Source organism: Chrysochloris asiatica, unplaced genomic scaffold, assembly GCF_000296735.1.
Source record: "Chrysochloris asiatica unplaced genomic scaffold, ChrAsi1.0 scaffold00108, whole genome shotgun sequence".
Taxonomy (NCBI): Eukaryota; Metazoa; Chordata; class Mammalia; order Afrosoricida; family Chrysochloridae; genus Chrysochloris; species Chrysochloris asiatica.
In genome coordinates this window covers 11059358-11081492 of record NW_006408626.1, presented here as the reverse complement: position 1 = coordinate 11081492, position 22135 = coordinate 11059358, and the positions used below count along the sequence as shown (strand labels likewise).

Sequence of the window (22135 nt, the reverse complement as noted above, 5' to 3'; positions counted from 1 at the left end):
GGGGAGGGATCTTTACAGAAGAAGAATGGTATTATTCAGACAAGACAATCTTTAAGATAAATTAAGCCAGTAAACCTTACTTAAACCAATATTCCTTTCTTCCTTACTGGGTTTAACCTTCACTTGGATCAAACTGATTGAACCCAGGGTGGTCCGAGGGCGTTGTCCCCATTGTCCTTAATTCCGTATTCCCAGAATTTACCACTCCACCCCAAGTGAATATACCCCGGGCAGTTCCTCTCCAGAGCCTCCCTGCTTAATCCCAGTAAACCTGTCCTTGTTCGTCCTCTGAGGAAGTTTTACTGCCTTGGTTCTAGGGGGAAAATCTTGACCTTAGAAACTTAGGGGAATATTGCATTTCTCTGTGGACATCCAGGGTTAATGTTTGGAATTAAATAAATATGACTAAACAATTTGATGAAAAACAATTTGCTATTAACTGCCAAGTGGCTTCATTTGTTACACTCAGGCCTATAGGGCCTTGAACCTCTGACCAGTCTTACACGGTCCGCAACATCAAACTATAGAAAAAGCGCTAAAGAAACCAGGCACTATTTATATCAGAAAGTGTATAGATGACTCTTTGTGTCTAGAAAACCATTACTGAGGAATTCATTAAGGCAATACTATATGTAAAGATTGAAATCCATTAATACCCAGATAGTTTTATAAAAGATTTCTGGTATAAACAAGTGTCCTAAATCTCTCTTTTTTCTTTTTCCTTTTTTCACTTTTGGGTAAACTAAACATGGGTAAACTGAAAATTTAGAGATGATATACAGGTTTATTAACTGGAATAAAATGATCTAGACTAGGCTTTCTGGCTCATAGGAGTGCTGTTAACCCAAAGGTCAGCTGTTTGAGGCCACCCAGACATTCCTACCATAGAGATTTCAACCTAGAAAAACCTATGGGCAATTCTTCTGTGTCAGATAGAGTGACTCTCAATCAGGATAAACTCAAGGGCATATAACAACAACAAAAGTCTGTAAAGGAGTAACAAGACTTTGATATCTATTTTTATTTTTGCATGATAAACTTATTCAAGCTAATTAAATTTCCTAGTGTTTCCTTCTCATTGCATACTCAGTATGTTAGCATTATTTTTCCCAAGCTTTCCTCAAATTTAATTGGCAGTTATATGGCTTTGATTTTTTAAAGGAGAAATCTATTGATATTAATAAATATTGTTTGCTAGTCTTTAAGAGCATAACATCTTTGTGTTTAGAATGAAAGAGAAAAAAGGTAATATACAGGAAGAAATCCTTAACATTTAAGTGTTTGGAAATGATTGCACTGATGTTTATGTGACTCTTTCTTAATTAAATAATTTTAACATAACATAGATAGATGTCAATAAAATTATTTTTGTTGTTTTTTTTTTGTATCCAAAGTAGTTGATTTTCAATCTGAGGCTTATTTCATTGTACATACATCGCTGAATTGAACATACAGTTTAATCTCCAGAACTGATAATAATTTTATTACACTAGGAGCTTCAAATAATAAATGTAAACAGAGAAATACCTTAGAACAAACAAACAAAAAAGCTCTGAAAAGTCCTTAGAATATCTCAATCTGAAAATCAAACCATAGTTAAATAAAGAAAAAGTGAATGCAATTAGGGAAAATATCACTTTGTTGTTGTTATCAGTTGTTATAGAGTCAGTTCTGATTCACAGTGACCCAAATTGTACTCTATAGAATTACCAAAGTTGTAACCTTTCTTTCAGAAACCTTTACTCAATAGCAATAAGCAAGTTTTTCATATTTGGTGGCACTGTGAATTAATACGCCAGACTGCAAAGCCATTTGAACTACAAAGTCGCTGGTTCAAGCTCATCAGTCACTCCTTGGAAACCCTATACAGGGTCACTATGGGTCAGAACCAACTCGACAGCACTTAACAACAACAACAATATGATAACATTAACATAGTGGTTACGAATCGGGCTGCAAACCTTAAGGTCAGCAGTTCGAAACTACCAGCCGCTCCGTGAGAGAAAGATGAGGCTTTATGATCCATAAAGATTTACAGCCTCGGAAACCCTGTACAGGGTCGCTATGGGTCAGAACCAACTCGACAGCACTTAACAGCAACAATATGATGACATTAGCTATCATTAATTGATGCCAACATCCATACTAGATACTTAGCAAATATTTAACTTAATTTTCCCTCTCATCAAAAGGAAAAAAAAATATAATGAGGTAGGTGTATACATAAAAAAGAAGGTTAAATAACTTGCCCAAACCTACACAAGATGGGGTTGAGTACAAGCTTATCTGAAGCAAAAACCCTATGGTTTCTCCTACTATGCTATTTTTTAATGTAAGTGCCAAAAGATACAAGGATGGTATAATCTAATCATGGGTTAATACTCAGGAATAATAAGGAATGGATTATTGTTAGACATAACAACTTGAATGAATTATGATAAATGAAATAAGCCAATCTCAAAATATTGCATGCTGTGTGGTTCCGTTTATATATTGTTGTTAAGTGTTGTTGTTAAAAGTTGGTTCTGATTAACAGCAACCCTGTTTAGGGTTTCCAAAGAGTGGCCTGTGGGTTTGAACAGCCAAATTTATGGTTAGCAGTCCAGTGCTGATTCTACAGTGTCACACAAGGATTCCTCCATGTATTTAAAATCCTTAAAATGACAGAATTATAAAATGAAGAACAGATAGCACCGGACTGCTAACCTCAAAGTCAGCAGTTCAAGTCCACTAGAGTTGGAACCTTCTCCATAGCACTTAATAGGCATGAGGGAGGCTTTGTGGGGAGCAGGGAAGAGGCAACTGAATATGGTTATAAAAGGGCAACAAAAGAAAATCTTTGGGTGGTGGGACTGTTCTTTATCATGACTTTGGTCAGTGAAACACAAATCTGCACATATGATAAAATTATGTGAGCACACACACACAGTGAGTACAAGTAAACTGGGAGAATCTGAATAAGATTAGTAGGTTGAATCAACATTAATATCCTGGTTGTGGTCTTGAACTATAGTTATGTAGCCATTGGGAGAAACTGGGTAAAGGATGCAGAGAATCTCTGTATTATATCTGCATGTGAATCTACAATGGATTGGCCAAGTGGCAGCATCGATGGACTCAAGCGTGGCAACAGCAGTGAGGTTAGCCCAGGATCGGGCAGTGTTTCATTCTGCCGTGCATAAGGTCACTATGGGTTGGTACCGACTCGATGGCACCTAACAACAACAATCTAGTTCTGAGTGTGTGAGTTTATATGTGTAATATCCTCAGTTTGTTGCTTATCTTGTTATATATTAACAATTATGGTATCAGCAGTTGAAAGTCTTTCTGAACTGAAATATAATACTTGTGTGGCAGTGCAGGATAATGAGCTGGACCTTAAGGTCAATTTGAACCACAAGATCAGTGGTTCAAATCCACCAGCCATTCCTTGGAAACCCTGTACCAGGATAGCTATGGGTCAGAACAGACTCAGTAGCACTTAACAATAGCATCAACAAGTCAACCTGAGTGTCTACAGGCCTTTAAAATAACAGGAGTACTTTAAAAGACTCTGATCTAGTCATTCAACAAACAAGTATTAAATGCCTAGTATTTATCTGGACTTGTACTGGGGTAACTAAGATAAATAAGACATTGTCCCTTTCTTACAGAGCTCGCCATAAAGAGAGAGAGATAGGACGTGATTATCACACACACAGTGGATGCATGCTGAAGTAGAAGTCAGAGAAATTGGCAGTGGTTGTGCAAAGGTTAAGTTTCCTTAGCTGTTATGAGGAAGTGGGGAGACCAGGTCAGACTTCACAAAGGAAGCGCTGCTTAACCTATGTGTTGAAGAAGTAGTCAGAATTTTCAGGTATCTGTTTCATTCCAAGTAGAAAGATTTATGCCATGGGTATCCGAAGAAAAGTAGAGGAACTTGAAATCCTTCTGTTGTTGTTAAGTGCCGTTGAGTTGGTTCCGACATATAGCGACTCTATATAGGGTTTCCGAGGAGTGACTGGTGAGCTTGAATGACCTGACTGATGAGCTTGAATGACCGACCTTGTAGTTCAAAAGACTTTGTAGTCTGGAGCATTAACCCACAGCGCCACACGAGGACTCCTTTTTGTTGTTGTTGTTATGTGCCATGGAGTCAGTTCTGACTCATAGCGACTCTGTACAGGGTTTCCGAGGCTGTAAATCTCAATGGGAGCAGAAAGCCTCATCTTTCTCCCATGGAACAGCTGGTAGTTTCGAACTGTTGACCATGAGATTAACAGCCCGATTCATAACCACTACGCAACCAGAGCTCCTAGGACTCCTTCTAGTGACTATAAATTAAGGAAGTTGAGGGAGTGGCTGTTGATGAGGCTTAAAGAGAGAAACTGAAAGGCGAGTTTAAAAGGTCTTGTGTACCAAAGATGAGTATCTGGGTGACTCAAACAGTTAAGCATTCAACTACTAACAGAAATTGTTCAAACCCACTAAAGGCATCTCAGAAAAAAGATACAAGACCTGTTGATACGCTTCCAAAATTCATAGCCATACAAAGGTAATGTCGCAGTTCGGCACCTAGAACAATGTCAGAGGAGCCTTGTAGGTAGCAGTTTGGGTTTTTATTTTTTCTTTGTTATGTACACCAGCAATTGTGTTTGGATTTTATCTTTCCTGGCTATGAAAACCAGCCATGTACTACTTTTTTTTATTGGAGTAGTGATGTGATCAGATATAAATTTCACAATGATCACTTTGTCAAAAGCATGGGCAATAGATTCTAAAGAACATGAAGGCAGAATTCTAGTTAGGGGGTTGAAGTGTACTTTTGAGTGAGAAATATTGGTAGCTTCAACCTAGACATTGACAGTAAGAATCAAAATATAGATGTGGTGTTATAGGATACACACTGGACTGCAAATCATAGTATACGTGGTTCAAACCCACAAGGTGCTTCTTGGAAAGCCTATATAGGCTTTCTATGAGTCAGCATCCATCCGGTGGCACTTAAAAGAACAAATGCTTAAGATGTTGGAATTTTGGTGATTCACTTAGCAGAGAAAGACTATAGTAAGAGAACTAGGATTTAGTTTAAAATTAAATGAGCTTGGTTTAGTTATGTTGTTGGGTTTGGGGTTACTTTGGAAAACACCGACTATCACTGACCCAGTCTATCAATACAAATGTTTCCATTCCAATGTGTTATGCAGCTGAGATATAAAAATGCTCAAGTATATTTTCAAAAGTGATCCAGAGTGATGAAAGACAACAAATGGATGGAAATTTTTGGTGAGAGTAAAATGTAAGTGATTGACCAGGGTTAGTAAAAAAGAATGAGGACAGAAGCAATAAATAGATTGGTAGAAAATGCCCAGTTTAAGAGATTAGAGACCCCGTGAATTTTACAAAGAATAAGGGAATGATAGAGCTGGAAGTAGTTTTGGGATTTTTATAGGCAGACCAGTTCTGAGTCATATGATAGTCTTTACATTAAGATTGTAGGAGTGGATTGTTGAAATTATTAGAAAAGAAATGTTTGAGAGGGGAAGAAATAAAAACTGAGAAGTTAAGAAATTGTATATGTCATCTCCATAAATTATATTTACTCAAGATAATCATCTGAGTTAGAATGGAGAAGGGAATAGTGAGCCATATATATATGTATATATAGAGAGTCCTTGTGTGGCTCTGTAGGATAAGCACACAAGGTCTGCAGTTCAAATTCACCAGACTTAGTGGTTCAATCTTTCCTGCTGCTCCATTGTTAAGAACCATTAAGTCGATTCTGACCCATAGACACCTGGCATAAGGTTTCCAAAATGGTGAGCTTCAACAACCAACCTTATTGGCTTTGCAGTCCAGCGCATTAACCCACAGCGTCACACCAGGACTGTGTGTGTGTGTGTGTGTGTGTATGTATGTATGTAATAATTATATGGAGTACTGGTGTGGTACTGTGAGCTAATGCACTGGACTGCAAAGTAGTTTGAACCACAAGGTCGGTGGTTCAAGCTCACCAGCTGCTACTTGGAAACCCTATACAGGGTTGTTATGGTTCAGAACTGACTCGATGGCACTTAACACCAACAATAATTATATATAATAAGCTCCGTCGAGTCAGTTCTTATGGTGACACTGTGTAGGGTTTCCAAGAAGCAGCTGGTGAGTTTGAATCACCGACCAGTGCATAGCCTACAGTGCCACATCAGGACTCCATGTATAATATACATATATGTGGTTATATACATCGAGTCAGTTTTGACTCATAGTAACCCTGTGTAGGGTTTCTGAGGAGCAGCCGGTAGCTGAACCATTGACGTTGCGGTTAGCAGCCCGTTCTTATATCCTACTGATGTAAGGGAATGACTTAGAGGTCAGTAGCGAAGGGCTATTGTTACGTGCCATCAAGTCAGTTCTACCTCATAGCTACCCTTGTATAGGGTTTCTAATGTAAGGCCTCTAAGTTTGAACCACCAACTTTGTTGTTCAAACTGGAGATGCGGTCCAGTGCTAATTCCCACACCAGACTCCATTAATAGAGGATTGTTGTTGTTGTTAAGTGCAAGTAAGTCAATTCCTACTCATAGCAACACTGGTTAAGATTAGCTAGGGTAGATTTGAACTGCAGACCTATGCTTACTAGTCCAGTGCCACACCAGGACTCCACATATAACTGATGAGAAACTGGTGAGTTTGAACTGCTGACCTTGTGGTTCATAGTTCAGTGCTGATCCACAGTGCCACACCAGAAGTCCTAGTGTAGGGTTGTAGTTGGACTTTCAAGTCATTTTTTACCCATAGCGATCCTGTACAGAGTTTCCTAGGAGCTACTCGTGAGCTTGAATAGTAGAGTAAAATTGTGTTGTCCTCAAGGAAGAACCATATAATTAATCAATTCTTTTAAAAGAATGGGTTAATTCTACTCTGAAATTTGAAGTAAGAAGGTAGGAAAATGACCAGATAGTTCCATTGTCTGACTATAGTAATTGTTATGCTGTGACAAGAGTTCCTGGATGGAGCAAGCAGTTAATATTCTGTCTGGTAACTAACAGATGGGAGAATCATGTTTGCTCTGAAGCACCTCAGAAGAAAGGCCTGGTGATCTACTTCCAAAAGATCAGCCTTTTAAAATACAACGGACCACAGTTCTGCTCTGGCCTATACGGAGGTCACCATTAGTCAGAACTGACTTAATAGTCTGGTGAAATGACATCTGGAAACTTGCTCTGCATCCTAAACAATATAGCTTACTTTGTCATAGAAGTTCTCGGCAAAGTGCATGCTGAGGGAGCATATGATTGGGAGAGAGTTTGATGAATGTTCCACAAAAGAGAAAATATTGGACCAATAATTGAACAATGTGCAAGATTTTGCCTGGAGGAAAAAGGAAAGAGCAGGGGAGATAGTTTAAAATAGTGACAATTTTGAGACTACATTTCAAAAGAGATGAGGATAAGGAGACTTTGTCCTATAGGAAAATTTGGTTTTGACATTTTTTCCACCTTAAACTTGGGTATAATGCCAAGGGTAGTTAATAGGGCTAATAGAGGAAGAGAATATTTTAGTTAGAACTCATGAATAATTCAGTAAGAGATTCTACATTATTCTAAATTAGCACAATTTATGCTAATGTTGTTGTTGTTAAGTGCTAAGAAGTAGATTCCAACTGATAAGGATCCAGTATAGGGTTTCCAAGGAGTGGCTGGTGGGTTTGAAACACACCTTTTCTTAGACATTTTCCTTAAGTAATGTATATTTATATTTTTTAAAAGATGTCACTTGAGGGGTGATCAGAAATATACTTTTCGTATTATGTATATATGTGTGTGACACTAGTATCATAGTTCTAGACTATTCTAAAGTAAAAGCAAAGATTGAAAGGTAATATTGCCATCTTTGCATTTATTTTAAATATAACCAACAGTTTTTAGAACAGTATTCTCTGGTAATACAAAGGTGCTAAGTTTTGGATTTCTGAAAAATCTAGTTCATTTTAAATTCTAATTCTCCAAGTGTCAAGCAGCACAATGGATCAAGGTTACAATCCTGTGTTTGCTCAATAACACTCTTATGGCAATGATGATGTGTCAGCATACACTGGCAATGTGTTAATGGCAAGTAATTGAAGGAGAGGAAATTAGTTGACAATCAAGTTAGACCTCTGTCCTCAGGGGACACATAATGTTGGAGTCTGAACTAAAGGAAAAAAGACACAGAATATGTATATAGTTCTGGGTCCAAAACTTCTTAAGAATGTACTGGACCAAGGGCTAAAACAAATGCACCTTATCTGGCTCCAACATAAGCAGTTTGATTCCTTGGAATTAGAATTTGAGGTGAAGGAAACTGGGTCAGATTTTCTTTCTGCTTTAAAAAAGAAACTAGAACAATTCATCTTAAAAATTGCCCATTTTCTTCATGTTAAAGTAATATTTTTTCCAGATAATAATACTTACTAGTAGAAATTTTAGCTACATGTTTTATTTGAAATTTGTTAGAATATCAAATATCTGATAGCAGGACTGACTGTTAACTTTGTATATATTCATACTACACTCTCTTCAAAATGTATGCAGCATTGTCTGTCTTGTGAGCTGAGATGAGCAGAAATTGTTTTATATGCTGAGCACTGTTTTTTGTTGTTGTTGTTTAATATGGTAAAGAAATACAAACATGAAATGTTTGCTCCAAGCCAAGGTAACAAAATGACTTTATGGTCAGTTTTTGGGATATGAGAGAGGACTAGAAGGAGATTGATGTTTTGATGGATAATAATTGACTCTTAGCTGTTCTCACTCTTCTAAAGGGAAGCATGGATTTGTACTGATGCTTCCTTGCTGTCATTCTAAATAATATATTTCTGTGTCTCAAGCTGTTATCAGTAATTGTAAGTAGGTATTTTTGTGACAGTCAGTCTTCCAGCGCCTGCATGATGAATCCGTTCTTGGTCCCTCCAACCCTCCCTAGCTGATGAGTTTGAAGTTGGCCATCTGTGTACTCTCTGCCTCTCCAGGTCAGACTTGAACAGTCATTCTTGTACTGTTTTATAGAAACTCCTTGAGTAAGAAACATTACAGTGCTTTAAGAGCTGGGATTCTGGGCTCAAACTGCCCCAGGCCACCTACTAAGTAAATGATTTGGCACAAGTTATTTAAGCTCTGGTAGCGTAGTGGTTACGAATCGGGATGTGAACCTTAAGGTCAGCGGTTCGAAACTACCAGCCGCTCCGCGGGAGAAAGATGAGGCTTTCTACTCCCGAAAAGATTTACACCCTCGGAAACCCTGTACAGGGTTTGCAATCCCTAAAGGGTCGCTATGGGTAGGAAATGACTCGACGGCACTTAACAACAACAACAATTTAAGCTCTATGTTCCAGAATCTTACCCTGGGAATGGGAATGTTGTCAGGTCCACTTCAATGGGCATGTAAAGCACAGTCGTCACTAGGTACGGTATGTTGTTGTTGTTGTTGTTGTTAAGTGCCGTCGAGTCGGTTCCGACCCATAGCGACCCTTTAGGGATTGCAAATCATACCCACAAAATACTCACCAAAATGTGTGTAAAAACCTTATTCAGTGTTTCAGCAGAAATGTATTATTTTTAATAAAAATGTCTCTGTAGCTAATTATAACAAAAACTTTATTTTTGTAAATCTAGCTTACATGTGTCAATATATTTACATGGCGAAAACTATGCCAATTTACTTTTTGAACCTCCTAATGCACTCTGGTGAGAACTATCAATTATTACCCAATTACAGTGGTACTTCTAGTCTCGCGGGCTTCGTTTGTACATGTCTTGTTTTATTTGATGTTAGTGTTTTTACTAGTCACTGTTTTTGTCAAATTTTCTGGTGTTTTTGCTACAATATTGTAGCAATTAGCATTTGTGAACTTATATCATTAAACCGACTCTGCACTTATCAACTATTTTGTTATCTGACATTTTGAATTTACAGTAGTAAACATCCAACATCTGCTATTGTGTATATTAATGATGTTATCTGGCTGTGATGGTTGAAGGTTATGTGTCAATTTGGCTGGCCATGACTCTCAGTAGTTGGACAGTTATGTAATGATGTAATTGGGAAGTTATGTAATTTGTAGACATCTTCCATTTTGTCATGTGATGTGGTCATCCTCTAGTTTTACATACTGCCAATTGTCACAAAACAGAGGATAACTATATCATACATACTTGCTAAACTCTATCATTACATAAATATCAAATCGCTGAGAATCATGGCCCCGCCAAGTTGACACATATCCTAAATCATTACAAACAGTATCATTCTCTTCCTTGCACCTGGGCATTTGTTACTACCATACATCATTAATATGCAAAATAGTTAAATAATTGGACAGATAATAGGATTTTTACTGTTGTTGTAAATCTGAAATAGGTAAAGAGATAGTTCGTGAGGAATAGGTAGAGTAATTAAAGAAAAAGAAAGGAAAAAAATTAAAAAGACTTCTCAATAATAGTGTAACTAATAATGTAATTCAATAAAGAAATATTTTATAAAACAATTTTGCTGTTAGTATTCATATAATGGAGTCCTGGTGGGATAAGCTGTGGGATAAGCAATGGACTGCTGACTATAGAGTAATTGGTTCAAGCCCACCAGCTGCTTCTTAGAAACCTATACAGGGTCGCTATGAGTTGGAACTGACTTGATGGCACTTAACAATCACATTCATATAATCTAGGAAATATCACATTTAAACAAATTACAACTACATTTATCACATATTATTCTATGATTAAAATTGATAGTAAACATTACTAAGGATTCTGTAGTCCTGGTGTGGTGCTGTAGGACAAGTACTAAACTGCTAATTGCAAAGTTAGTGGTTCAAACCCACCAGCCATTCCTCAAAAACTCTATGCAGGGTCACTATGAGTCTGAACTGGCTCGACAGCACTTAACAACAACAACAACAACAAAGGATTATGTATGATCTGCTGTGGATGGAGGTTGACCACATGAGTTACCAAGCTTAGTGACACCACTGCTCTCAAAACAGTGTTCATCAGTTTTAAATAAATATTGCTTTGTGAATTCATTTAAACACCCAGCCAGCCTTCTTTCTTCAAAAAAAACTTGAATGTAATATTTGTCAAGAGTTCTGAGATTTGTGAAATGAACTTCCTAAGAATTGACAGACAAGTAAGCCCTATTTAGTAGAAAAGTGGAATATGAAGTCTTTTAGGCCCAATTTGAACCTGATTGTGGCTTTGTGCTCCAGTAAAGATTTACAGCCTCAGAAACCTTGTGCATAGTCACTATGAGTTGGAACTAACTCCACAGTACTTAACAACAATGCCATTTACTAGTGACTGAAGTCCTGGTATGGTGCTGTGGGTTAATGCACTGGATAGCGAAGTCAGTTTGAATTGCAAAGTCAGTGGTTCAAGCTCCCATTTAGATTTACAGCCTCAGAAATCCTATACAGAGTTGTTATGGGTCGGAACCGACACTATGGCATTTAACAACAATAAGAACATCTTTGTTGTTGCTGTTGTTGGTAAGTACCGTGGAGTTGGTTCCAACTTGCACAAGGTTTCTGAGGCTGCAAATCTTTACGGGAGCAGAAAGCCTCATCTTTCTCCCACAGAACAGCTGGTAGTTTCGAACTGCTGACCTTGAGGTTAGTAGCCTGATTCGTAACCACTGTGCTACCAGAACTCCTTAAAAACATCTTTAGGCACTTTTAAAAACTCTCTTTGTTCTGTTTCTTCAACTTCAAAATGGTGGTAATAATAGTACTACCTACCTCATGCATTAAGAAGCTCTGGTAGTGTAGTGGTTACGAGTTGGCTGCTAACTTCAAGGTCAGCAGTTCGAAACTACCAGCTGTTCCGTGAAAGAAAGATGAGGATTTCTGCTCCTGTAAAGATTTACAGGCTCGGAAATCCTGTGCAGCATGGTTGCTATGAGTTGGAACTGACTCCATGGCACATAATCACCACCATTATTATGATTTTCAGTTTTTAATTAAATGATTTTCTTTGAGTTGTGTCTACACACATATAACAATAATAGTTATTACCACTAAGCCATGACTTTCCATATTTAAAATCTTAAGTCTTAACTTGCTGCCTGAGGTGTCAATGAATTACATATTAAAAAGTTATAGAAAGCTGAGGTTCCTAGCACATTTAGGTTATCTCTTAGGATAAAGGAAGCAACCAAGGCTATTGTAATTTAAGGAGTTTGTTCCAGCATGAGAGACTATTTGGAGATTTTTATTAAATTGTCATCCTGTATAACTTGCTGCTCTTGCAAATGTTGACAGAGATTAAAGCTGTGTTTTTCATTACAAGGCATTCTGTATACAGCATGCATTTTTGGTGGTTAGTTTTACAAAAATAAATTTAAATGTTGCTTTCTTTCATTTAGTATTAATATGCAGCTGGCGTGTATTTATAAATGATGTACAAGTAGCTATTTTTTGCTCCTTTCAAAATACAGAGATTTCATTTGATTTGCTTTTCTTTCATTTTTATCCCCTTATGTTCTCAGTGGAACAAACTATTACTCCTGCACTTTCCAACTGTCCTCCTTGCACTCACCATACCTCCCTCCAACACTTTAATACTGTTTCATACACTGTGGGTTTAAAAATGCCACGTTTAGTAAGTACTGCCATTATCTTTCTGTGAAATAGAGTTGAAATTTCTCCAGATCCCACTAATCTTTCCTCAGGCTGTCCCTACTGAGGATGTGGGATTGACTTCAAATCGGGGGATCTCCAAGTGACAAACAAGTAACAGTTGGTGAAATTGTAAAAAGTTAAGGGTTAGAGAAAGGACTGCATTAGATACTCTAGAGGTAATAATTTAAAATATCACTTCCTTACCTTCTTCTTTTTCCTTTGCAATTCCTTAGTAATAAATAAATCTACCAACTAAAAAACGTTACTTTATCATTTAGTTTCAATTTAATAGTATAATGAGAGCAAATCCTTTACTCTTATGCAACCTCAAACACTACCCATATAATTGGAATACAAATAATCACTCTCAGTTGAGAGAATTAAATATATAATGTATTTGAGGACACAGAACAAAGTATAAAGTTGGGAAGGATGTATTAGGTTCTGACTCATACAGACCCTGTATAGGGTTTCTGAGGAGCACCTGGTGAGTTTGAACTGCCAACCTTGTGGTTTGCAGTCCAGTGCTGATCCAGAGCACCACACCAGAAGTATAGGTTTTACTTTATATTTTGCCTATACTTCTAATTTAATTAAGCATCTGTTCCATCATATATCGTTCTTCATGTTTATGATTACAATTTTTCAGATGAAGAAATCTAGGCTAAGACTACATCACTAGTAAGTAGCTGTAGGGCATGATTTTACCTCAGACTCATCTGATTCCAAAGCAGTGGTTATTTTTATCACAATATACAAATATTATAGGTTATCGCTATTGTTATTAAGTGCTATTGAGTCAATTCCAACTCATAACGACCCTGAATAGGTTTTCCAAGGAGCGGCTGGTGAGTTTGAACCACTGACTTTGTGATACTGTTATTACGTAATTACAAGTGGACTTCAAAAAGTTCATAAAAAAATGGGATTGAAATATAATGGAATTTTTTCATGAGCCTTTTGAAACTCCCTGGTGTGTAACAGGGTTGTTGTTGTTGTTAAGTGCCGTCGAGTCGGTTCCGACTCATGGCGACCCTGAACAGCGTTTCCGAGGCTGTAAATCTTTACGGGAGTAGAAAGCCTCCTCTTTCTCCCACAGAGCAGCTGGTAGTTTCGAACTGCTGACCTTGAGGTTCACAGCCTGATTCGTAACCACTACGCTACCAGAGCTCCTGTGTAACAGGGTACATTATTTTATTCAATATATTGAAATTCTAAGTTGCTGTGACACTGTAGGATCAACATGGACTCTGAACCACAAGATCTGCAGTTCAAACCCACCAGTGCTCCTTAGAGACACTATACAGGGTTGCTATGAATCAGAACAGACTTGACAACACCTAATAACAACAAAACAAAATAATTTGAGTTATTATTTTATTATCAAACTAATTCTTTATTTCTGGAAACATAATCGTATCTTTTAAAATAATTTTTTCCCAGTGAATTTAAGATATAATTTTATTTTTAGAGCACATCATTTATATGCAATTTTCCAAGACCATGCATTTTGAATACTCTGATGTATCTGCTTCTAAAGTGCAGTTTCACTTCAGGTTCAGAAAATAAGTAAAGCACATTTGACAAGGATAAACTTGAGGGTAAAAAGTCAGCACATGCATATTGGAATTTTCACTAGAGAGTTTATTTGAAGTGTACCTGGGAAATAAGATGTTTACTACTCTAATTTACTTACAGGCCATTATCTTTCAACACATCTGGGCTTTGAATCACTAGACCAAAGGAAGACATGCTTGTGATATTCAAAGAACTCAATTAGTAAAATGTGCCGACCTGTCTCATTAGAACCTTAAATCCATGTGACACCCAATTTAGAGCTTATTGGAAGTGCCAGTCACTGAATCAGATTATTGTTCACATCTTTGCTTTAAATTTTTTATGAGAATTTATATGATTTACATGTCATAAGGAACCCTGGTGGTGCAAAGATCAGGCACTCAGCTGCTAATGAAAGAGTTGGTGGTTTGAACCCACTCAGTGGCTTCAAGGGAGAAAGACCTGGTGATTTGCTTCCCTAAATTCATAGTCTAGGAAATCCCATGGGGCAGTTCTACTCTTTCACATGGAGATGCTATCAGTTGTGATCAACTCGACAACACAGGGCAACAAGTATGTCATACTGGAGAAATGTGTCACTTGAAGTTTGCACATTAGATTGACTATCTACTCTTATAAGTTTAATAATTTACAGGCCAGAGAAGTTAAGATAATGATTATTCTAAAACTTAATAAAATAAACAATGGACTGTTATTCAAACACACTTTTGTTGTTGTTGTTGAGTGCTGTTAAGTCTGACCCATGGTGACCTGGGATAAGGTTTCTGAGGAGCACTTGGTGAGCTTGAACTGCCAACCTTGCAGTTTAAACTAACTTTACAGTCAAGCACATTAATCCACAGTGCCACACCAGCACTCCTTTAAAAGTAAATAATTCTTACCTTATACTTGGTCTGATCATTTAGAAGTTATTGTTTTTAATAACTTCTAATTATCTGTTATTTGGCATTGTAGATAATATATTATGTCATACTGATGGAATATAATTAGGAATTCCCTGATAATCTGCTGTGTCCAGTATGGTGCCAGATGATTCTTACCATGCTGTTAACCCTCATGAATAGCCTATCAAAGGACCATTCTATTTAATGATAGAAACTAATTTATTAACCTATGGTTTGTGTAACATAAAATACAATTACAGTATACTTAGTAGTTTCTCCAGTTGAAAGTCAATTTAAAATAAGTTGGTCCCAATGTCACAACAGACACAAAATGAAGCTAATTATGAGGCTAAATCATTAAGAACTATCTGGACAAGGAGAGAAAAGATTTGACTATCTTTTTATGTATGATTAAGACATAGTGTCACATTTTATGCGCTATGTGAGCTGAGGTCACTAATATCTTATGAAAATTAAGTGCTAAATGTGTTGTAATCTGTCAGTAATTTGAAGTGTCCAAACAATGGTATAAAGATTCCCAAAATTCCTACCCAAGCAATATTTTGGAGTGATTTTTAAAATCTTCATTTACTCGCTATTGCTGCCACACATCAACTCCTGAATAGAACAAGAGATGCCAGGCAGACACCAAACCTGGAGAAAAGAGGAGTGCATTCGAGCCTTGGTTTCAAACAAAGATTGGGGTCCAGTGGTTCAAGAAAGTGAACTATATGTGGGTAGGACAAGAAGAGATGCCTCAGATTAATGGCCAACATCCAATAAATATAGAAAATCATGTCAAACTACCAAGACTGGGTGATACTGGGTGACTGAAGCAAAGACTTTCTGTATAGTCCAGGTTACAAAAGTTATCATAATGAAAGGGTTAAATGGGAGCATTTACTATTGCTCGACTTCAGTTATCATCCATATAACTAAAATAAAATAAGCGCCCCTCTAACTTGGTTGAGTGATCAAAACCTGAGCTCATGGTGGCAGGGAGGAATGTATTAAGCTATGTAAGAAAGGTGGAAGGTAGAGGGAAAAAGAGAGACATGATGGATTCACAGGTTTAACAATCATTGAATATGCTCATATATGAGTTGGCTAAGGAGTTCTGGTAGCGTAGTGGTTATGAAAAGGGCTGTTAACCTCAAGGTCAGCAGTTGGAAACTATCAGCTGTTCCGTGGGAGAATGATGAGGCTTTCTGCTCCCGTAAAGATTTACAGCCTCGGAAACACTGTGCAGGGTCGCTATGAGTCGGAACCAACTCCACGGTACTTAACAACAACAACAATGACTAGTAGCTTATTAGAAATTTCAAAGCATTTTATAAGGAATGTGCAAGGGTTTTGAAAAGTTCAAGAAAAAATTCCATTATCATTTTTAATTCCAGTTTGCTACAAACTTTTCGAAGCCCCCTCATAAGGAAATGCATTCAGGTATAGCCCAGGGCCTTTTGGTCAAAGTTCACAATTGATTTTTCATAGCATAACTCTGGAGCAATATTTTGGTATGTGTGGAGCTGGAGGAATTTAATTTTTTATTCCAACATTGTTAAATTCAGATTTCTCTTAATATCTTTAATAAGATGAGGAGATCAGCATAAAATATTTGTCAAAAAATAATCAAAATAAAGCAAAAGAAATAATCCCAATTGTTTAATGAATGAAACTTTATTTTACTTCACCTCATTGTATTTCAAAACAGGATTTAAACTTTTTATTATTTATTGCACTTATCTTTAAAAATGGAATAAAAACATGAATACTTCACTTTTAAAAGTGCTTGATTTCTGCAACTGTAAAAAGTAAAAAAAAAAAAAAAAAAAAAGCAAATGAAATTTGGTGGTGATCTAATCAAACTATGGAGTCCTGGTGCGGTGATGTGGGTTAATGCGCTGGACTGCAAGGTCGGTTTGCACCTCAAGGTTGGCAGTTCAAGCTTACCAGCTGCTGCTTGGAAACCCTACATAGGGTCGCTGTGAATCAAAATTGACTTAATGGCACTTAGCAACAACAGTCAAACTATTCTCCTTAGAGGTTTCCTCTAAGGATGGTTAATTTTTTTGTTTGTTGTCATCAGTCTAGAATTTTCTTCCAATTTCTATTCAGAGTCATGTTGTGCCTTACTCACGCATCTCCCAGCCATATAGACCTCAAAAGGTCAATAAGCATACCCCAACATCCTATTTGTAAATAAACTGTCTCAACATTAAATGGCATGACATCATGTGTCAGATGGAGTTGTGATATAAGTGTGTAGTTCTAGGGCAGCTATGCTCACTGGGTTCCCCATTGTTAAAAAAAAAACTCCAAATGGAACCAGGTTGTTTCTTAGTATTTTAGGTTTAACCATTTGTTTTTAGAACCATGATAGATCCCTATTATCAATTTGATCAGATCCATGTTTCTAGGACCATGGTGCCTCCATTAGGAAAACATGATCTCAACATGATCAAATTAAATAGCCACTTATCATAAAATATTTGGTAATAAACTTTTCACTATACAATAAGCCTGCAGGTACAGATAAGGAATGCGCAACTTCAATTTGCCCTTGAATATTATGTAAATTTTCGCTCACTTTGAAATGATTGAGCCAACCTCTATTCACAACAAAATCTTTGAATTCACCTTCACTTGTTACACATGCAGTTTTTAAATAATTGTAAAGACTAAATCTTTTCTTGCACTAACCCCAACACCACTGTCGTTGAGTTGATTCCCATCCCTAGTGACCCTGTAGGACACAGTTGAATTTCTTTTAAGGCTTTCAAGACTGTAAATCTGTATTGTAGCAGATAGCTTCATCTTTCTTCTGAGGAGCAGCTGATGGGTTTGAACTGCCAACCTTGAGATTGGAAGCCCAATGCTTAGCTAAAAGCGTCACCAGGATTACTCTTTCTTGCACTAAAGTAAGGCTAAATAAAAAACGTGTTTGTTTGTTTAATTCCAGTTAAATTTCAGGAAAGAATAGTTCAGAGAAATCAACAAACAGCTATAATATGGGATGCAATACTAAGACATCAGTACATGTTGTTGTTAAGTGCCATTGAGTTGGTTCCGACCCAAAGCAACCCTGTACAGGGTTTACGAGGCTGTAAATCTTTACGGCGGGACCAGAAAGCCTCATCTTTCTCCCACGGAACAGCTGGTAGTTTCAAACTGCTGACCTTAAGGTTCACAGCCCGATTCGTAACCACTATGCTACCAGAGCTCCTTACGACATCAGTACATAGCTACAGTGAAAACGTCTAATATTATGAATATTCTGTAGCTGACACAGGCAAATGTACATATTCAATTGGGTTGTAGACCTAGACTAAGTCTGAGTGAGATATTGCTAGCCATGTGTCTTGACCTTTCAAAGAATTGTTCTTCAAATACTTTTGTTGTTGTTAAGTGCCTTTGAGTGTTTCAACTCATAGTAACTCTCTATAGGGTCTCCAAGGAGCATCTGGTGGATTTGAACTACTGACCTTATTGTTCGCATCCAGTACTGATCCTAAATAATAGCATTATGAGATAGTACCTGTGAATAGGCTATGTAAATCAGTAAGCCAAATACAAGCACGAATGTTAGCAATTTTATTGTGGAGATTTCCTTAAACACTGGCACAAAGAAGTGTCTCTTGGGATTCTTTACTTCTTTCTTAGCCTGGCTCCCCCAGGCTAGTAAATTTAAATAAGCTAAACAAAGTGAATGTTTTTGTTTGCATTTTGGTTTGTAAAAACAATAGTCTTCTTAGGACTTTGTATTCCTCAGAGTCCTGTGTGACTGGGCAGTAGAGACTAAAAAGGTCATTCACATTTCTCTTTTATCTTAGCAACACAATGGAATCATAAAATCACAGCTATTTAGAGACATCTTAGGCTATTTTTGAGCCCTGGTAGAACAGTAGTTAAAGTGCTCAGCTGCTTGCTGAATGGTTGTAGGATGGAGCCCACCAGCTGCTCTGTAGGAGAAAGATATGGTCTGTTTCTCTAAAGATTACACAGCCTTGGAAACCCTATGGGACAGTTCTACTCTATCTCACAGGGGTTTAGTTTTTAACTTATCATTATAGTCATTGAAATAAAAAGATTTATTGTACACTTAAGAATATGCCACGCGTTAAATTATTAAAGATATTTTAGATGCTGTTGTTAAATGCTGTCGAGTCAATTCCAACCCATAGCGATCAGATATAGGGTTTCTGAGGAGTAAATCTTACATCAGTTTAGTTGAGCAGCAAAACAAAATCTTGTTTTTTTCTACTAGTAAAAATTAACTAAGTGCCCAATCTTTTCGATATGAGGTCAAATATCATTTTATAAACAATCATCATAATCAGTATTCAGAATCTGTGTTCAAAATCTCATTGACAAAATGACTAGTGTCTTCAATAATCTCTTTCTAGTGCCCCCTTTCTCCCTATAATGGTGTCAGGGCTTATTTGGGAAAGGGGATTATTTATGAGACCTTACGAATCGGGCTGCGAACCTTAAGGTCAGCGGTTCGAAACTACCAGCCGCTCCGCGGGAGAAAGATGAGGCTTTCTACTCCCGTAAAGATTTACACCCTCGGAAACCCTGTACAGGGTCGCTATGGGTCGGACCCGACTCGATGGCACTTAACAACAACAACAACAACATTGGCTATAATGAAAAGCTGGGTTTTCTGTTTCAGTATACTGTTACCTCATTTGGTCTCTGCCCCTCCCAGCTGGGTATACCACTTGCTGTGCTGTATTTGTGGGTTCCATTTGCATTGACACAATTCAGGTTCTGTCCTAATAAACAGTAACAGTTAGACCTCATCTAATTGCCTTGACACGTTTGAGCTCCCTGGAAAGCAGATCCTGGTTTCACTTCCAGTCTCTGCTTTGGAATCCTCCACATTACTCTGGTGGACCATATATTTGTCCTTCTCCTTCCTGGGCACATGAGATTGTGTGTGCAAAGTGTAAAACCAAATCTGAGTCTCTCCTTCAGCTGTAGCACCCTTGCTTCCAAATATTTATTTGGAGATTTACCTGTGCCACTGAATGATATGGCCTAGCCTTGAGACTTCTTCCCAAAGTCACACATGGAAACTGGAGTAATGGTGGTGATTTACAACCAGTACAAGCTCCATTCTAAACTTAAGGTTACTCACACTTCCTAATATCTTTCCCCATCTTTCACATGAATTTCAGAATGCCAAAATACACATCTGCTGGAATTGCTCTTGTGCTTTCCTTTTATCCTTTTACTTGGGTCTAGAAAGGAGAGAGGGATTTGATCCCACCACCTCTTATTAACATCAAAGATTGACTTTTGTTACCCTAAAGGAGGAACCAAAGGAATTTAGAGAATTATGTCTCAAGATAATAGCCTGACTTTTAATTCTAATGCAAAATCCTATTTTGGAAGTCAAAATCTGAATTTTATTTTGATTTTTTCTCCTTGTTTTCATCTGTAATTAATCTTATCTTCCCACTCACCTTTGCTGCATTCAATTAGGTGGTGGTTATTAGTTTCAGTAGAGTTGACTGACTTATGTCTACCTTAGGTATAACAGAATGAAACATTGCCCAGTACTGCAACATCCTACAATTGTTGGTATGTTTGAGCCCATTCTTGAAGCCACCATGTCAATCCCTCTCACACAGGGTTTGCCCTCATTTTTGTTGAATCTCTACTTTACCAAACATGACCTTGGATTAGCATTGAAGCATCTTTTTCTAAAAATGATAATGAAAAGAGCATTTTAGTGATTTTCAAACTGGGATTCAGTTATGAAGCAGATAGTCATAAAGCCTACAGTCTTTAAGGGAGATGGAACACAATAAATAAAGTAAGTAGAAACAAAATAAATTAGGATTTGTATTACAAAATGATTAAGCAAGAGATGGTTAGAGAATAATGAGAGGTTTGAAAAGATTGAGTAGTTCTAATCTTTACAGTTAAAAAAAAAAAAACAAAAAAACGAGACCTAGAGTTTTCCCAATAGCAATCATTTAACTATTGGCAGGGTCAGGAGTGGAAACAGAACACTAGATTCATTCTGTGAACCAACAATTTACTGGTGATGCTTATAAAATTTTAAATTAAAGTTTGGGCACCAATCCAAGTCAGGGTAACTTGTATTAAGCACCATGCTGTACCATGTTCTTAGGGCCTCTATTCTAATTAAGCCAGGTTGCTCACTGCCTTCAATCATGACTTACATTTCTTATTCCAGGCCTCTGTGTGTTTTGTTTCTCATTTTTAGAATGACATCTCTTCTCACTTCTAGGCATTGTAAATTTTTTTCCAGCACAGATACATCTTTATTCATGAATCCTACTCTGATTATCACATCTATAAATAATCTCTTGTCTCTTGAAATTACCTTACAAATTACTGCTTGAATGGGTGTATTGTGGTCCAGGTTGAAACCTGTTTGTAGACCAAAAACTTATACAGTGAATTTCTATAGTGCTTTGTTCAAAGTGATCAATAAATATTTGGTGAATGCACACATCAAGTATGTGAAGAAAAGCCCAGGATTCTAGATTCTATAGAATCTCCATGTACATAATTGATTCAAGGACCTCATAATCATACTCAGTTAATGAAGGACAGTTTCGGCCTTTGTTTGCAGCAAAACTGAATTCACACAAGGATAAAAGCACAGGGAAACATAAACATGACTAATTACAAATGGTATATGGGAGGCTCAGAGCCTAGTGTGTTAGTGAAAGGAGGGAAAGGCAGAAAGACTTAAGGTTTTAGCCCTTTTTGAAGTATGAACTGAACAGATTGTGGTGCCTTAGGAGGAGTTGCAGAAGTTGTGGAAGGGTGAAGACAAGTTCCATAGAGAGGATGTTAGGTTGATATGCCTGACTGAAGTATTAGCTGGGGAATATATTGGAATGGGGGAGTAGAAGCTTTGAAGTCTGTGATTAGGAGTCTTAATTATATTCAAGGGATAATTGGGAGCCATTGTTGGCTTCTAAGGAGGGGAACTCGAAATACTTTTAGGGAATACTCCTACTCCTGTACTTTGCTCATGCTGTTTTCCCATCTGTAA

General features: G+C 37.3%; 1 protein-coding gene across 6 annotated transcripts in view; it reads left to right on the top strand.

Annotated features, from left to right (window-relative positions):
- NLGN1 (neuroligin 1) overlaps positions 1-22135 on the top strand; it is a 1317199-nt gene that overhangs the window by 355010 nt on the left and 940054 nt on the right. The gene's annotated exons all lie outside the window — the stretch shown is intronic.